Raw genomic sequence first — 17,915 nt, 5'->3', positions numbered from 1 at the left:
GCATCGTCATGTTCTGAGAAAGTGAGGTTATGAGGTCCAGTCATATGGGCAACCATGGCTTGAAATCTGTCTGTATCTAGATTTTGAGGTACATTAGTTTCCAATAGTGCTTGTTCCAAGATGTCTTTGTGCTTCGATGATATTTTCAGTAATTCTAGTATAGATATCTGAGCTAGAGTTTTTCATAGTTGGCTAACCAATTCATATTGGATTTTTGGTGTGGTAGTTGTATGTGACGTATGTCCTTTCAAGACATATTTTTGAGTTCGGGTTGTAACATTGACAGATTCAAGATCTCGCCGATCTCGGATGGTGATGACATTTACTTGATGATCTTCAGCTGATATGTGATTTATGGTGTTGTTGTAGATATGGTTGATATGAGCTCCGCGGGTATCGTTCGAGGTTGAAGCTCCATCTTTGTTATAATTTGGAAGAGAATTTTTAAAGGCTCCATGATCACCATTTGTTTTGAGACCATCTACTGTTAAGTCACCTTGATCAATCATATCTTGCACCATGTGTTTTAACCTCATGCAATCGTTCGTCTGATGACCCTTGTTACGATGGTAATCACAATAGTGTGAATCATTCCACCAAGGTGGTTTGATTTGGGGTTCATAGTTGCTGATTGGAGGCAAAGAAAGAATCTTGTGTGCCAAATGTTCTCTGAATGCTGATTCTAGTGATTGCCCCAGTGGTGTGAAGATACGCTTTTGTAAATTGTTTGTGTTGTTGCGTGAATTGTTGTTAGGTCCTGGATTCATGTTTTTGCTTTGAGTATTGTTGGTGTCGTTTGTGTTGAGTTGTCCTTGATCGGTTTTTGGTGTATATGTGTTAGCATTTGGATTAGCATTCTTAGGATTTTTCATGTTTTGAGGATTTCCGGATAATGCAAGCACTGGTTGCTTAGATTTGGGATCATGCGTTTCATTGTTGCCTTCATTTTTGTTTTGAGTCCAAAATTGAGATTTGTCGAGGCTGGTGTTGTTCTGGTTATTGTAGTTTGATGAGTTTGTTCCTTCTTTATAGAACTTGAGTGTTCCTTTTTTGACACACGCTTCCTCTACTTGAATGCCGTTTTCAATTAATTTAACGAAAGATGGTATGCATTGAAGTTTTAGCCTGTAACTCATTTCACCATTCAAATTGTCAATGAAGATTTCCATTTTTTCCTTTTCAGGAATATCTCGAGGATATTTGGATACCATACGTCGCCAGCGTTGAAGGAACATCATGAATGTTTCGTTGTTCTTTTGTTTGGTGTTGCAAATATCTAGCATGGTTATGGCATGTTGGATGTTATAGGAATATTGGGTTATGAATTTGTTAACCAATTCATCAAATGATCTGACAAGTGGTGTAATTTTGGATAACCATTCCATTGTTTTCCCTCCCAAGCTTCTTGGGAATAACCTCATCAAATAGGTGTCATCATGAGAAAATTCAAGACTCATTGTGCAAAATTCTCAAACATGATCTCGAGGATCACTTTTCCCATCATATTTATCAAATTTGGGAACATCTAAGTTTGGAGGAAAAGGCACCATGTTCAATCTTCTGTCAAATGGATAAGGACAAATTTTGTTTAAAGAGTACCGCACTGTTGTCCCTTGTTGCATATCATGTATTTGCCTTTGTAACATTTGTATTTGTTGGGTAAGAGTAGCCAAAGGTATATTGTCTTGTCGAGGGAAGAGTTCTTCCTTGGTATTGGTTCTCAGTTGAAAAGGTGTGGTAAATGGTATATTTTGCTCTGGTGTTTCTAGCTCAGGTATACGCATTTCTGGTATGCGTTGTTCTGGAATGTGTTTCTCAGGTATGTGTTGTTCAAAGTTACGAGTTTCTTCTTCTCTTTGTTTCTCTTGATATGCATATTGTCGAGATCCAATTTTAAAGATGTTTGAGTCTAAATCTTCGGGAAGTTTAATGCCTTTACTTGTAAGCATGAGCAGATATTTTTCTTTGTCATTTTCCATGAGCCTTTCGACAAGTTTTTGGAATGAGGGGTTTTCCTGACATTCCTGAAGAAGTGCTTCAGAAATTTTAGTTTTTTCTAAGTGTGGAACTTCAAAAGGATTTGACAATATTCGATTCATACTAGACTCTGCGTGTGTCTCAGTTTGTTGGTTTCTTTGAGAGCGAGTAACATGCATTTTAGTAGAAACTTTCAGTAATGAAAGGGACAAAAGCCTCGCTGATATGTTGCTTGGGGGTGGGTGGTTCTGGTTGAGATGTGTTATAAGTGATACACTCATCAAGCAAGAATGCTAGATTGATCTTTCCTCCACGGTTTATGATTTGATTAAAAGCAGACTTTTGACAGTAGGCTCTTGTTTTTAAAGGTTCTTTGTCAAATTCATTGGATTTGTTTTGGATATAACGTTTGACATGATGAAGGAATACCCAATGAGATTTGAAGAGTTGACGATTGATGTATAAAAACTTGTTTCTCTTGATGAACTTGGAAAAACTAGGTTGTTGTTTCTTCAACATGATGTTACGATAAATGTTCTTTCTTCTCAGAATATGGGGATTAGTCATGCATGAGTGATCAATGGTTTCCTTTGATTTGTTTGGATTTAGTTGATCTTGTTTGGAAAATTTCAAATCTTACTCTATCAAAGTGAAGGTTTAGATGCCCCTTCACGACAAAGCGTGTCAAATGATATGGAGAATTGATTTGACAATTTGAAAATTTTAAACAAGTGTTTTTGAGATGAAATCTGTAAGATGGTAAAGGATTCTGCTAATACTGATGATGAGGTTTTCGGATTATGATAGGATAGACATGTTTTATCGTGCGATCAGTTTAGGATTTTTACAACGTTTGTTTTGACACAAATTTAGCTCAAGAAATAGTCTTAACGGTTTGCTTTTGCTACTCTGTTTTGATGAAAAATGATGTTTGATGGAAAAGGCTTTTGAAATTTCTAAAATTCCTTACTGTTTTCCCCCCTATTTTTATGGTTTGGATCATGCGCTAAAACAGAGACTACATGCGCTACAAAAATTACGCCACGCGCTAAAATAATGACCACACGCGCTAGGCTGCCCCCAAACACGTGCTAAAGTTTTGACTATTCAAAATTGTTTTCTATCTGTTTTGAAAAATCTATGCGCTACCCTGGGCCTGTAACGCGCTAACCTATGAACCTGATGCACTAATGTTTAGCCTCCACACGCTAAGCTGATGCTTCCACGCACTAGACTGTTTCTCTGATGCGCTAAATGATTTCACACTATTTTGCTTTGAGATAAAACACTACTGTTTGGAACTGACGCGCTAATTTGATGGTTGGATGCGCTAACAAAAATTCCTCATGCACTAAGAAGTTGCTCTTATGCGCTAAACTGTCCTGATTTTTCCTTTGGTTGATTTTTTGTAAATTTTGAATTTTTGTTGTGAATTTTTCAAGTTTGATGGATGATTTTTTGAAGTAGTAAATGCAAGCACGACACAAAAAGTACAACCATTTTGCCTAATCTAACAAAAAGTGTATGTTCTGCGAGGATGTGTTCAAATCCCCAATGTTTTAACAGGTTTGGATACGAATAATACACTTCAGAAAGACTCTTTATTAAAAGGTCATAAATAACATCATAGCCCACTAGTCTCGATACTCCGTCAGCTCAAACAGTCATGTCACCCCTAGAGGGCGCCCGTTTTTTTGCCTTTTGCCGGAAATTAACCCAAAGTGAATCACTTCACAGTTGAGTAGTTATCTTAGGAGATATATGGTGAGTAATCTTGGGGGCAGATTCTTCTCCACCCTTGCACTATGACGTTATAAATTTTTGGTTACTGACTCGGTTCAAAGTTTCTAATTCTATGGTTCGTAATCAGGCTTCTCGTTCGGCCGTCAGTGATAAACTCCCTCAGGAGGCTTCCCAACCTTTAGAACAAAGGCTTTACATATCTCGAGGATACTGGGGGAAGGCTAATAGCTGTGCGCAACCGTTGAAAAGGACTTTCGTCACTTTCCACATTTGATTATAGTGGGTTGGAATTCTTGGCGTCAAAGCCGTTCCCCATTTAGGTCATTCCCTTCACACCGGCCATAAATGGCTTTAAGAGTTGATTTCAACTCCTTGGGAAGGCAGACCTGCTAAAGGTTTTATGCTTGAAATACATAAAACTTTAAGAGTGGTCTGGATTTTTGATCACCCAGTTAAGGGGAGAGCATATTCCTTTCACTTTCGAGACAAGGCAATCAAGTTGTTCTTTTTAGCCTTCAATTCAGTGATCTGCTAATCTCTACTTGGAAATGTTGCTCCAACAAGCATGATGTTCTTTTTAACCTTTCATAGAAAAGTTGTTCTTTTTAGCCTTTAATTCAGTGATCTGCTAATCTCTACTTGGAGATGTTGCTCCAACAAGCATGATGTTCTTTTTAACCTTAAAGTTTTCCCTCTTTGTTTTGCCCAAAATAAAGATGAGATTCTTTTTCCTTTGCAAAATAAAATGGATCCTTTTAGACACCAAAGGAAGGTGAGGTTTGTTTTAAGTTTTGCAAAAAGTAAATTTGCTTGTTCTTTTTAGAGCTTCCAAAATGAAGTTTTTCTCCTATAAAAGCAAGAAATTTTTTGATAGTGGTTCTTTTTATAGCCCAAAAGAAATAAATGAGTTCAATTTTAAGAATAAAAGATGTTTAAAATTTTAAACTAACTTAACTAAGTTAGTGAAAATCTTAACTATCTAAATATTCTAAGATTACGCTCCTTTCTGCAAAAAAATTGTTAGAATCCTGCAAGAAAATCAGAGGAAAAATGTTAGATGCTTTGGTGGACTTCCACAAGTCTAATTTTTAACTTTTGGTTACAATTTTTTCTTCTGTCTGCGATGTGCTACAGAACAAACTGTACGTGCTAAAATATAACCTTGATGCACTAAAATATGGTTTCAACACGCTACACTGTTTTCTGGATGCGCTACTTTGTGCGTCGAAAGCGCTGCTCTGTTTTTTCACTGCACCGAGACCTACAGGAAAATTAGTGATTTGATGTGCTAATATATGGACTTCACGCACTAGATGATGGACTCCACGTGCTAAACAATGAACTGTATGCGCTAGGCTGTTAACCAGATGCACTAAACATTCAACTTAACGCGCTAATTCATTTTTCCCTCGTGCTTGCAAAATTGGTTAAATTTAAAAACTGATTTGATATATGGGGTTGGGCCCCACAGTGGGCACTAGAAATGTATGCGGGAAAAGTGGGTCAATAGAACTAAATATGTGAAAATATTCCAAAAAAACTTGTCCACACACACACACATGACTTCTTGGTGCAAGCTATGGAGTAATGAAGTATTACTCAACTTTCCAAGGTGGGTCCCATGGTTCTCTATCTTACAATGTCCCTCAAACCAATTTTTTTGCTCTCAGATCACTGAGCAAAATGGTTTAGGGATGGCATATGCAAGAATGAGGGATGCTTTTGATAGATTTTAGAATGAAATGCATCCTAAGCTATGCATGATCTTAAAATGCAATAAACTAGATTATAAGATGACAAGGTTAGTATAAATACTATCCTAACATGATATATTAGTCTATGATTGAGCTAAATGATAAAGAAAATATTCTAAACATGCATATTTAGACTAATTCCTAGTTAAAGAGAGGCTAAAATGATGAGCATAAAAATGATATATGAAAGCTTGAATGTATTTGAGCATAAGTATGATACTACAAACTTGGATTCCTTATCAAATGGAGGAATGAGAGCTCTATTTATAGCAAAAACAGGACAATGGATGGTCAGGATTGAAAGAGTTGATCAAGGGTTGAGTTTGAAAGTTGGGGATCCATGTTTGCAATTTGCACCAATGAAATGGTGACAAGTGTCAACATAGGGTTGGGTTGAGAGAAGGGGTTGGAGACATTAAATGCCTGAGAAGACCTCATGGTTATCTAGAGGGTAAGGGTCAAGTCTAAGTTAAGATTACCCATTGGATTAAGAGTTAATCCAAGGATAAACCCTTGTGCAAATGATTAAGAGATAATCATGGTCAAAGCATTAAAGGCTTGATGAGACCCTTGGGTTGGAAGAAGGTTGAGTTAAAATAAATTCTTTAACCATGTAAGAGGGTTTGAGTTAACCATTAATGGTTATGAAGACTTTGGGGAATTAAGTGGTTGAAGACTTGAAGCCTTTAATGGTTATCAGAGACTTTAAGGGTTTGAGAAGTGACTTCCCTTTGCTTAGGGATGTGACAAAGTTTAGAAGATGGGTTAAGCTAATTAGAAGTGATTAGAAGAGTCTAGAAGGGATTAGAAATAGATTTTAGGAAGCAAGTGGGAGATGTAGGAAAATGCAAGTGGATGGAGGGATAATAGGATTTAATTGAATTAAAGTCAATTTAATTCAATTTGGTTGCAATTTGGAGAAATTAAATAAATTAGATTTATTCAATTTAGGACAACTATTTATTTAAATTTGAATTTAATTAAAAGTGGATAGGGGGGATTTAATTGAATAAAATGATTTATTCATTAAATGGGTATAGTGAATTTAATTTAAATAAATTGAGTAATTTATTTATTTAAAAAGAAGAATGTGGGTAATTTAATTAAATTGGATTTAATTAAATAGAGAAATGAACATAAAATATTCATTTAGGAATATGGTCATTTTTATACGTCTACACTATGTACTAGCATCCACAAGAACCATCAAATATCATATATCATATAATATGTCTAGCATCACCAATCACATGAATCTCCAAGCATAATGAGTCATATCAAGTATCATAAATCCACATAGAATTCTAGCATCAATGATTCCATCTAAGATAGCAATAATAGTCATAAGTAACCATCTAAGTATCCACCATATGTCTATATAAGTCCATCAAAAAGCAAATCAAAATGCAAGTCTAGGAGGGACACTACATACTCCCCCCCTTTGCCTAGGTTTACTCCTAGAAGCCTGAAAAAAAATAGGGGTATAACTCTCTCATCTGCGCTGCATCCTCCCATGTCGCCAAAGAATCATCATTTGGATCCCATTAGACCCTTACCTGCTCTATGTCCCGACCCCTGAGGGTCAGCCCCCGATGCTGATGAAAGAATACGGGCTCTAGGGAAAGTTACCCATCCTCTACTTGCAATGAATGCCAATATAAAACATGTGTCACATTAGGGAAATACAGCCTAAAAAATGATACATGAAACACATCATGTATGCAGGAAAAGATGGGTGGAAAGGCTAGACGATAAGCTACAAGACCAATCCTCTCCAAAATCTTGAATGGTTCGACAAAGCGAGGTGCCAACTTAGAGCCTTTTCCATATCGGATAGGACTCTTTTGTGGAAGAACTCTCAAAAACATCATGTCACCCACCGAAAACTGATGATCAACTCGATGAGCATCTGCATATTTCTTCTATCTATCTTGTGTTGTTGCCAAATGCTCTCTGATATGCCTCACCTGCTGCTCCATATCCTGCAATATCTTTGAACCAAGAAGCACTCTGTCCTCTAATTTGTCGCAACTCAAGGGTGTACGACACAGGCAACCATATAATGCCTGGAAAGGAGACATATCAATTGAACTATGATAACCATTATTGTATGCAAACTCAACCAAATGAATGTACTCCTCCCATCTAGACTACTGATCCATGACATACATCCTCAACATATCCTCCATTACCTGGTTAATCCTCTTTGTCTGGCCATCTGTCTCTGGATGATATTTTGAACTAAAGTTTAGCTATACTCCTAAATCATGCTGAAGAGATCTCCAAAATGCTGAAGTGAACACTGTATCACGATTCGATATGATCCATTGAGGAATACCATGCAATCTCAATATCTACTCCATGAAAATGCGAGTCATTGACTCTGCTGTGTAGGATGATCTGACTGGTAAGAAATGAGCCACCTTGGTCAACCTATCAATTGTGACCATAATAGCATCGTGGCAACGTGAAGACATACAAAAACTGATGATAAAGTCTATAGATATGATGTCCCATTTCCACTCCAGAATCAGGTTTGAATACAACAAACCTACTAGATGTCGGTGTTTTTCTTGTGATGCCCGCCAAAATATCATAGAGAAATAATCTAAAATCTACTAACAAATGGAGATAATTTTTTTTTCAAAACATCCATTACTCTAAATTATCATCATCATACATCAATGCAAATTTAACTATTTGTAAGATCACATGAAATAACATGTACCTAATCATAAAAATAAATTACGCAAGTGGATAACTTCATTTAAGTATCACTTATCTCCAAACATACTCCCGCATAAATAACCACTCCCTAGGTTATATTAACGTCACTACTTCACATCATCTAAACATAACACTTATCTAGTGGATCTTAAACTACCTTGCATATAGCCAATTACTTTCCATGCATCTAGATTAATATTAATACATATGCATAACCCATCACATTACATTTCCATAAGTTATTTTTAAAACACTAATCAAATGTATCTAATTAGAATCTTGATTCATCAATCACTTAATGCATCATGAATCTAAATGAATTTATCCTTCTTCTTCATATAGGACTTATTTATTTCCTTAATAGCAACCATTATACATCTCATCAAGCATACTACCCATATTCATATGCAAGGTTATAATAATAAGCACTAATTATGCTCCAAATAGGATACCATACTACTATACAATTTCAAGAATCGTATTTAATATTATAAACATAATCTGATCGTTTAAATATAGTATGTCAATCCTAACATAATGAACATTTCTTCGATATGAATCAAGTAACATAAGTACATAATCTTATTTCCTTTTATCATATTGCATAATAGATTTTACTTAACCATTCATTCCTCGTAAATTCTTAACTACTCAAGTAAAGCTTCAATGCATCTATTCTATTCTTTTCATCATTCATCCTGAGGCATAACATAACTCAATCCCAATGCATGAATATAAATACAACTTAAATTCATATGACCACTCCATTTCACAATCACATAGATTCCATAAGCACTTTTTTACATATTAACATTTCTATACATTAAGGAGACATCAAAAACATTATTCCTAACCTCTACATCATATTGCTTCTTCATTTCATTTAGATACCTAACACAAAGTTGCTCAATCTTTTACCTAGTCAAGTCATCATTGCCTACTATGAAAAGTTACAAACACAGAGTATACCTTATTAGAACATTATACAAATAATTTAAACTTTAGTGTCAATGATCACCTAGTAACTCAAGTATAGATTAATGCTAAACCATTCCATTTTTCTATCATTCATAATGTAGCATAACCATAATATTGCTCATCACATAAGTGTAGTACAAATCAAATATGTATAAACTATTCCAACCTCATGGTTATTTTAAACTCAAGGCAAATATCTCTTACAAAATGAAATAGTCATAGATCTATACCCAATTATAATATCAAGTCCTATTATAACTTCCTTCTCAAATACATGATAGTACAATATATAAGAATACAACATTTATTTTACATACACATTTCATCATGATACAATATCTTCCTTTCATGATCATAGAAATCAATTCCAAGTGCAATCTCATGAAGAATTCCAATCAACACATGCAACAGCAAGGAGGGTATCCCAATGGAAGAAGGGAATCAACCACCCGGCCATGTGAAAGCAATGAAGGAACCACCCCTCGTGCTAGGAGATAACAAAGGTTCCAACTCACACTCGATACCTAAGCTGATACCTATCAACCAAAAGATACAACATGAATCCACAAACCCCAAACACAAGGATACAATACCAAAGTACAACAAGTGGCTAAATCAATGCAATCATCCTCCGGAGGAAAATCAATCAAGCAAGGCATATGGACAATGGATAAATGTGGGGTAGAGTGTCATCACATGCTAACCTCATGTGGCATCCGTCTCCACCTTGGAGTAACTCAAGGGAGATCAGGTATAGCGCTCCAACGCTCTTCCCAATCTCGGATCCCAAAAATATCTCCTTGGGTCTATCCAATTGGGGCATACAATATCATATTTTTTATCTTTATTAGATGTATCCCTAATACCCAACCCTCTAATAAATTATTATTATGTTATCACTTTCAATTATACCATCAACTCTTCATATGGTATCCTAGGTTTAGATCCCCTTCCTAGAGGTCCAGTACTCACAACCTAGTACCAACACATGCAAGAGACCACTCTACCATACATGAAAGAAGGACATAGGGTAAAGATACAAATAAAATGAGAAAATAACAACATCATGAAATATCAATAAGGTACAATAACCATATCAACAACCGAGCACAAATTGAGTAATAAGGACTCATAAGTCAACTCAAGGAAGGAAACCTTTACAATGCAACACCAACATAAGCCAATCATGGATGGAAATCATAAAAGAGGTTCAAATAACATCAAATCCTCAATAGTAAGGCATAACACATCCCATTGGAGTCATAAAATTAATCCCTCAATAGCGAGGCATTCCCCCACTTGCCGAAGCGTTAAATCGCATAGGAAACATACCCTCTTGCCGAAGCGTTAAATCGCATAGGAAACATCTCATCGGTAAGACATTAATCCTCTTACCAAAGAAAATAAAACAACATAAAGGATCAAACAACATCATAATCAACTATGAAAATGTCACTACATACTACACAAGCCATTGGAGCATTCACACCAATCAGAAAGCCACTTAAACAGGATAAAAACTGACTTCCAGAGACCCCTGGGATAACTTAGCACCCTGAAACCTAGGGTAGCATTCTTGGTAGGTATGGTAACGTTTATGGCATGTATGATGGTGTTTTTGGTCAGTATGATAGAATTTTTAGTCTCTAGGGTGGCATTTTTAGTCAATATGGTTGAATCTGCAAATCAGGACCTCAACTCTCCTAGTCATTTTGACAGAGCATATGGTACAAATAGTGGCATTCCTAGCATGTATGGTGACATTCCTGGCATGCAAGGTGGCATTTTTGGTAGTATGCATGGCATTTCTAGGTCTTTCCATGGTTTTTTTGGTAAACGTGCAGAGATCAACTCAATACTAAGGCATATGGCTTAGGAGGGGTCTCAGGAAGACTCAAGGGTATAAAATGAACCTCATACCAAACACAGGAGGTTTGAAACATCAAAATACCACCATAGACCATCAACATATTCATCTCATCCTTCCTGGTAAAAAGATGTAGAATAAATTCTCTCTCCCATTGATGAAAAACTGAGAAATGGGAGCCAAAACTACATAGGAGAGAGAGAGGAAGGTAACCAATAAAAAGAAGGAACTCAAACAAGATAGACAAGGTCTAGAAACATGTAAGACAAGTGAAAGGAAAGATCCACACTTACACATAATAGTCACAGTGAAAGCACAAGAACTCACAAGGAACCCAAAAAACCAAATCTGCACTTTCCCCATTCCAAACTTGCACAACAACTGAAATTCATTAATGAAGATAATTTCCACATTCAAATCACACTCCAAGAGAAAATAAAATTCAGAATTTGCAAACATGGAGAAGACAATATTTTTTGAAAATGAAATGCAAAAGTAGAGCCACCAACCTGCAAATCACAAAACCAAAATTAAAGAAGAAATCAGAAAATGCCAAGCCTTCCAAAATCCGAATCGCAACCAAATTCCATATCCAATTCGGAATCCTCTTGCAATGATCTACAGGATGATTAACCTGTGCACAGACTAACAAGCCAAAATAAATTAAAAAAATATTTTTAAGACTATAGTTTTCTCGACCAATAGAAAAACTCCAAAAACCATATATCATACTTACCTTTATAAAATTCGAAAAAGGCATAATATAAATATATATATCTTACCTACCCAATCAAGTTGACCAATAAAAAATAAAGGTAGGTAGAAATAAATCAAATTCAATTACTTAGTACATGTATGACAATTAATTGGGAAATACAAATATTTCCTCAAAATTAGACGGTAGCTAAAAATAATATTATTTACCCATTCTTTATTAAATAATTCCCACATAATGATTTATAATTAATTATTATTATTAATATCAACATGAATAAATAAATAAATAAAATAAAATAAAGTAGAATAAATAGAACTCAAATAAATAAATAAGTCATCTTCAACAATAAATCAAACAATTAAATAATTAAACAATAAATAAAATTCAATTAAATCTCAATAAGTTAAATTAAATAAATAAATTACTTGATTAAATTCTTAATAAAAATAAATAATCCAATCATGCAATAAAGCCAATAACCAAGCCACGACTGATCAAAATAAGAAGCCAGAGAGATTTGACCTCATGACCTATGAAACAAGGTGGAAGAGGCTCAATCAATACACCACATCTCTTAATTGATCCTAAAGAAAGATAAACCAAGAAAAAGACATTAGGATAAACTAACAAGGTATACATCTTAGACCAAGAGTGTGTGAGGGAAACTATGTCATCTCTGACAACTTGCCATTGGGATAGAGACACACTCAGACATGTGGAGCCAGGTGGAGTCGTTGTTTGGTACCTGCAAACCTGCATCAAAAGCCAACACGACATATACAATACATATACCTCACAATAAATAGACAAGTGGTAGAGAATCACGATGACATTTCCCGCTTGCAATGAGTGATATGAAATTCTCTCTACTCATGAAGACAGTCACACAATACCGTATCAAAACAATGCATAGAATCATCACCATGCAGTAGGGTTAGTATCATCATCAATCTCATAATACATATAAATGACAATCATATGTGAATCCACGAATCATATAAATCCATCCATCTAGGAGATACCAAATCAACATCCACAAGAATCAAATATCATATAATAAGACTCGCATCACTGATCATAAAAGTAACCAATCATAAAGAGTCATCGCAAATACCATGAGTCCACATAAGGTCCTAGTATCATAGATACCATCTCAAAATATCAGAAGAGTCATAAACATCCATCCAAATAACCATCATAAGTATAAATAAGTATATCAGTATGCAATCAAAATGCAAGTGTAGGAGGGACACTACATCCTCCCCCCTTAGGCTCGACTTACTCCTGGAAGTCGCCAAGGATTAAGTTGAAAACACACACGCATCAACACTGAACTTCTAAAACCAAACAACTTCTAACTCAAAGTATGGTAACGATTACAAAAAAATTTCCTTTCTATACTTCAATTATGCAAGAAAATTTGTTAGATAAGAGATAAAAAGAAGTTGGAAAACTCTTACTAGTTACAACGAGCATGATAAATCATTGAAATATCTTCAAGAGAACTTTATTTAATCACATTTTGAAAGACTAAACTATAATTTTTGTATGCGAGTTAACATCTATAAGCAAAAACCTTAGTAAGTCACACAATTCAAGAATGGAAACACTTCCTTTAATGTCTAATTGAATGCAATTAGGAAGACAAGTATACATTTTACACATTATTTCACACATAGGCACAACCTTAAGAAGCCACATGTCATATTCCTATATGAGGAAAGTTGAATAAAATCCCATCAAGACTAGATAAAATCAAGAGAATCTTGTGATTACCATAAATCTATACTCTATAATTCTTAGGGAAAGCAAAATTTACAATGCTCAAACTTCTTAATCCCTACCATACTTCCGCTATGCTACTCTGATGCAGGCATCTACACTTCGATCAATCAATCAGTTATTACAAAGCACTCTAATTCATTCTTTGCATGATATATATATATATATATATATAAACATTCAATGAAGATATAAAAGCAATAGTTTCTTTTTCATTTATCAACTTCACATATTACAAATACTTCAAATTCCACTGCTCTTCTATTAAACATCTCATGAACTCTAGAATATTCCAATACATGTCCTCCTACAAACATATTTCATTACTTCACTAATATCATCATTATTCATTTGTTCACTAGGGCTAGTGCACTTCTCCGCGATCTCCTCCCTTACACACACTACCAGAGGTTCAAGTGAACATGATAGAGACTACACTCAACACAAAATGAGGGCCCACAATTCAACATACAAAATAACTACCATGGACAACAAAGAAGAAGTCGAAAGGAAAACTTCTCAAACCAATCATTAAATCACAAAAAAAAAGAAAGAAAATTTGTCGATGGAATCCATTAAGAAAATTAAGTGTGACAAGTGCCACTACACAAATAAAATAAATGAAAGAAGAAATTAGTAGCCAGTCTAAAGGAAGAGGTCCAAAATTGAATTAACCCCAATGATACTTCACAAAAGCACAAAATCACTCAAACAAAATGACAAAGTCATCCAAATCCACATCATGACGTGACTAATATCAGTCACACCAAGAGGGAGTAACAGCTACACAACATCCAAGGCTACAATGCCCTGAATCTGTTAGAGAGTGCATGATAGACATTTAAAATCATAAATTTGTTCATATACCACAAATTTCTTTTATCATTTTTATTGTAATACAATTATTTACAATAATCTAGGAAACTATCTTTCATGAAGGATGATACTTTCAAGAAGGAAATAAGGTATAAGGTGTCTCATACACACCAAGGAATACACTCAATCATGAGTAATGTTAAAGATATCCAATCTATAAAATAATCACCTTTACCTACCAAGTTATAATAGAAACAAATATTAGTACCTCATTTATTCACTTGATGATATTCTTTAACATACATACACCATTTCCAGATCAATGCTCAATAGATAGTAAAAGATAATTAGAATTCTCTGCGTGATGTTATTTATACATTTGGTCATTCATGTATTTACTCAAATAAATCTCATTACTTGAAGAAAGATTTAATATCAGATTTTCACTTCAACCACCTATGATCATTTTCCTAGATTAAGCATGAAACTGATATCCTAGTCTTACTTGCCACCATTTAATTTTCCATTTAATGTTACATACAAATTCAACCACAAACATAGATTACTTATTCATTCTCATCTTCTACCATCACTTAATTATAATCTTTTGCAAGCTAACCATTCTTAGCAAACAAGAAGCAAAGCCTTCTAGAACGCAATACAACTTCACTCATTGCACTGCCATTTCATCTTGCTAAAATTCATGGAACAAATGCTTTCTTAAAATTTGAATAGGTGAAAGAGATAGAATCTAGTCTCAATCCATCCATTTGATCAAATAGAACTTTTCAACAAACAACTCAGATCCTACTCAAGACTAAGGCTTTTACCTTTCTGAACCAAGTAAAGACATAATGGTATGATCTCAAATTTCTATTTATGCAATGCACCAAGTTTTTACTTTATTCTACACACATATTATAACATTTTATTTTAACTTGTGAGTTTATAATAACTTCTTACATTATTTATGCAAGAGAGTTTCTATCCAAACAATTCTTTCCTTAAAATAAATCATGGATACAATGCACAAATATCAATCTTCAAACAATTTCATTTTAGCCAACTTCTTTAATATATGTAGTACCTGACTTTATCAATAAATATCCAATGCTTCTACTCATTATCAATATACTCATAAGCACTATGATTCTTTTACCCAAATGAGATGAGAGGGAGAAAGAACACCACTAATCAACCAATGTATGCTCACAACATTATGCATGAACAACTTTGAAATTCCTAAGCAAGTCTCATTTATCATTCTATGCAACTATTAACATCATTTCCTAAGACATGCAAATTCAACTTTCCATAAGGTACCCTAATATTACAAATGCAGCTAGAAATCTCAAGTTATTATTGAAAGATATGATTTATTCAAACAATCTTTTCTTAAATACAGAATCGCACAGGTATATCTATTCTACACTAATTAACTTCCTTACCTCTTCCATAGGAGAATAAGCAAAAGAGAAAAGCATCTTTAAACTACTATTTTCTTATAAAGGTGCACCCCACACAAGTTCTTCAATTTCTTAGCATGGTCTACACTAATCATTCTTATATGTATAATACAAATTATCCATCTTGCTATTCATAAGAAAATCATGTAACAAGCTAATCTTAAAACAAAACATTAAATAAATGAACACACAATTTCTCTTCACTTTATAGCATAATCAATTATATAGGAAAAACAACCTTTAATATTTGGGTAAGCACTAGAAATTACATGCAAGAAAGACCGCATAGAGTCGTATAAACATTATGCTCAAGGTATGCATAAAAAATGAATACACATATTGCAAACAACTTATGATTCCTAGGAGGGATTAGGGAGAAATACAAAGCATAAACATATAAGATCTCCTAAATTCCCATGATGTTCTCCATTTCAAATTTCAAAGAACAACTTAGGTTAAGAGAATAGTATAGTACACCACACAAGGCCAAGATAAAAAACCCTAATTAGAGATCCCAGTGTTTACAACATGACCTTTGATACCAGATGTAATGCCTGCCAAAATACCCTAGAGAAATAATCTAAAATCTACTAACAAATGAAGATATTTTTAAAAAAAATATCCATTACTCTAAGTTATCATCGTCATATGCAACATTAACTATTTGCAAGATTACATGAAACAACGTGTACCTAACCATAAAAATAAATTACACAAGCGGATAACTTCATTTAAGTATCACTTATCTCCAAACATACTCTCACATATATAACCACTCCCTAGGGTATATTAACGTCACTACTTCACATCATCTAAACATAACACTTATCTAGTGGATCATAAGCTACCTTGCATATAACCAAATACTTTCCATGCATCTAGATTAACATTAATACATATGCATAATCCACCACATTACATTTCCTTCAGTTCTTTTTTAAACACTAATCAAATGTATCTAAGTAGCATCTTCATTCATTAATCACTTAATGTATCATGAATCTAAATGAATTTATCCTTCTTCTTCATATAGGACTTGTTTATTTCCTTAATCACAACCATTGTACATCTCATCAAGAATACTATCCATATTCATATGCAAGGTTATAATAAGCACTAATTATCCTCCAAATAGGATACCATACTACTATACAATTTCAAGAATCGTATTTAATATTATAAACATAATCTGATCATTTAAATATAGTATATCAATCCTAACATAATGAATATTTCTTCGATATGAATCAAGTAACATAAGTACATAATCTTATTTCCTTTTATCATATTGCATCATAGATTTTACTTAACCATTCATTCCTCATAAATTCTTCACTACTCAGGTAAAGATTCAATGCATCTATTCTATTATTTTCATTATTCATCCTAAGGCATAACATAACTCAATCCCAATGCATGAATATAAATATAACTCAAATTCATATGACCATTCAATTTCAAAATCACATAGATTCCATAAGCACTTTTTTACACATTCATCTTTCAATACATTAACGAGACATCAATACATTCTTTCTAACCTCTACATCACATTCCTTATTCATTTCATTTAGATACCTAACACAAAGTTGCTCAATCTTTTACTTAGTCAAGTCATTATTTCCTACTATGAAAAGTTCTAAACAAATAGTATACCTTATTAGAATATTATACAAATCATTTAACCTTTAGTGTCAATGATCACCTAGTCACTCAAGTATAGATTAATGCTAAACCATTCCATTTTGCTATCATTCATACTGTAGCATAATCATAATATTGCTCATCACATTTGTATTAAAATCAAAGCAAATGTCTCTGACAACATGAAATAGTCATAGATCTATACCCAATTCTAATATCAAGTCCTATTACAACTTCCTTCTCAAATACATGATAGTAAAACATATAAAATTCCTTCATTTCTTTTACATACACATTTCGTCACGATACAATATCTTCCTTTCACGATAATAGAAATCAATTCCAAGTGCAATCTCATGAAGAATTCCAATCCATTCATGCAACACCAAGGAGGGTATCGCAATGGAAGAAAGCAATCAACCACCCGACCATGTGAAACAAAT

The sequence above is a fragment of the Cryptomeria japonica genome, chromosome 11, assembly GCF_030272615.1.
Source record: "Cryptomeria japonica chromosome 11, Sugi_1.0, whole genome shotgun sequence".
Lineage (NCBI taxonomy): Eukaryota > Viridiplantae > Streptophyta > Pinopsida > Cupressales > Cupressaceae > Cryptomeria > Cryptomeria japonica.
Note: the sequence above shows the minus strand (reverse complement) of the source record.